This window comes from Chrysochloris asiatica, unplaced genomic scaffold (assembly GCF_000296735.1).
Source record: "Chrysochloris asiatica unplaced genomic scaffold, ChrAsi1.0 scaffold00260, whole genome shotgun sequence".
Lineage (NCBI taxonomy): Eukaryota > Metazoa > Chordata > Mammalia > Afrosoricida > Chrysochloridae > Chrysochloris > Chrysochloris asiatica.
The window spans coordinates 1,320,845-1,323,658 of NW_006408778.1; positions in this window are offsets into that span (position 1 = coordinate 1,320,845).

Consider the following 2,814-nt stretch of genomic DNA (forward strand, 5'->3'; position numbering starts at 1 on the left):
CCCCTCCCTGAATGTTTGGTAGAATGCACCAATGAAGCCATCTGGGACTGGACTTTTTTGGTTTGGAGTTTTTTGATGACCTCATCAATTTCTTCTTTTGTTGTGGGTCTGTTCAGGTTTTCTACTTCACTGTGTGTAAGTTTAGGTAGGTTGTGTTTATCTAAAAATGTATCCATCTCTTCTAAGTTTTCAAATTTGTTGCAGTACAACTCTTCATAGTATTCTGTTATAATCCTTTTGATTTCCTTTGGTTCCATTGTGATATCACCCATTTGGTTTCTAATGCATGTTATTTGTGCCTTCTTCCTCTTTTCTTTTTTTAGGTTTGTCTATGGTCTGTGGAATTTATTAATTCTTTTAAAGAACCAGTTTCTTGTCCTGTTGCTTCTTTCTATAGTTTTTCTGTTTTCTATTCCATTCATTTCTGCTCTAATCCTTATTATTTCTTTTCTTTTGGTGGTTGTAGGTGCCCTCTGTTGGTCTGTTTCTAATTGTTGTAGATCCTGTGTTAATGTATTTATTTAGTTTGTTTCTTCTTTTTGGATATGTGCCTTTATTGCAATAAATTGTCCTCTCAGCACTGCTTTCGCCTTATCCCAAAGATTTTGGTATGTTGGTTTTTCATACTCATTTATTTCTCCAAACTTTGTGAATTCACGTTTAATTTCTTCTCCTACCCAGTCACTTTTCAGCAGGGTGTTATTCAGTTTCCATGTATTTGACTTAATATCCTTGGTCTTCCTATTGTTAATTTATAATTTGATAGCATTGTGGTCTGAGTAAATGCTTTGTAGTGTTTTGATATTTGTAAATGTATGGAGAATTGTTTTGTGGCCTCAAATATGGTCTAGTCTGGAGAATGTTCCATGTGCACTAGAAAAGAATATGTAATGTGCAGTTGTTGGGTTGAATGCTCTGTACACATCTATGAGGTCCAGTTGGCTGATTTTGTTGTTTAGTTCTTCTGTGTCTTTGTCAAGTTTCTTTCTGTTTGTTCTATCCATTTTTGAGAGCTGTGTATCAAAATCACCAACTATTATTGTAGATTCATCTACAATTTATTATAGTTATTTCTTCTTGTTCAATTGTCCTTTTAGTCCTGAGATAATGTCCATCTTTATCTATGATGCTGTTTTTTGCCTTAAAGTTTATTTTATCAGTGATTGGTACTGCAACTCCCATTCGTTTTTTATTGCAATTAGCCTGGTGTATATTTTTTTTCATCCTTTGACTTTGAATATGTCTTTGAATTTATGTGTGAGATGTGTCTTTTGCAGACAGCATATTGAAGGATCTTGTTTTGTTTTTGTTTTTTTTCATCCATTCTGCCACCCTCTGTCTCTTAACAAGAGCATTTAATCCATTTACATTCAGTGTAATTATTGATAGGTATTGATCAATTGTTTGTTTTTTTTTGTGGTGTTGCTGCTATCTTTGTTCTGTGTGTCTTCCTATGTTTAATTCATGATTTTTGTGCTCTTACTTGTGAGTTTCCTCATACTTTTAATGTTTCCATGTTCTTCTTGAATTTTCATTCTCTTGGTATGTTGTGAAGTGTTAATTTTCTTTGAGGTTGCCTTATAATCCATTAACTTTTCCTTCTATTTAGTGCAGTCTATTTTATCCTGTAATCGACCTGACCTTCTCACTATCTGGATCACTGTTCCTATGTGTTTACCTTCTTTTACATTGTATTTGTTTTGATCATATACTGATTTCCCATATTCTCTGAGTTTGTTCTTATAGTTTTGTTCTGTTCTCAACTCTTCCTTCTGTTCACTTAATTCTGGGAAGTGCTGCCACGTATGCCAATCTCTGTTTGTCATCGTTATTGTTGGTTCTCAGTCCACAAAACTCCCTTTAGGATGTTTTGTAGTGTAGGGTTGGCTTTGACAAACTCCCTTAGATTCTGTTTCTCGTGGAATATTTTGATTACACCATCATATTTGATTGATAGCTTTGCTGGATAAAAGATTCTTGGTTGGCTATTTTTTTTTCTTTCAGTGTTTTATATATGTCTCCCCATTGCCTTCTTGCTTGCATGTTTTCTACTGAGAGATCCGAGCTTAATCTGACTGGCTTGCCCTTGTATGTGACACTTCTCTTTTCCATGGCTGCTTTCAGAAATGTCTCCTTATCTCTGAGTTTGGAGAGCTTGACTATGATATGTCTTGGTGATTTTCTTTTGGGGTCTACCCTTCCTGGAATTTGTTGAGTTTCTTGAATGTTTACCTTTTTACTTTTCATGATGTTAGAAATATTTACTTACAGCAGTTCTTCAGCTATTTCCTTTGTGGACTGGTATGATTTTTCTTGTTCTGGAATGCCAATAATTCTTAAGTTATTTCTCTTCATGTTGGCCAACAGGCATCTTAGACCTTCTTCAGATGTTTTTAATCCTTTTTTTTGTTTGTTTGCTCTTCAATCTTAGTGGTATTGAGAGATTTTTCTTCCAGTTCACTGGTTCTGCCTTCCATCTTGTCTATTCTACTCCTTTGCTTTTTTGGAGTTTTTTCTATTTCTGATATTCTGTTAATGATCGTTTGTACCTCTTTCTGTAGGTTTTGAATTGTTTCCAATGTTGCATCTCTTATTTGATTGTTCCTGTAGCTCTTTCCTGATTTCTTCCTAGTTTTTCTCAACTCCATTGTGAAGTGTTTTGAAGCATTTTAGATTCATTTTTCTGAATTCCTTCACAGGCATTTCCAAGGCCTGCCCTCCATCCAGAAAAGAGTCCAGGTCTACCTCTAGATCATTTGTCTCAGACAGTTTATCTTTTTTCTGGACATGTGCTGATAGGGTCATCTGATTTTG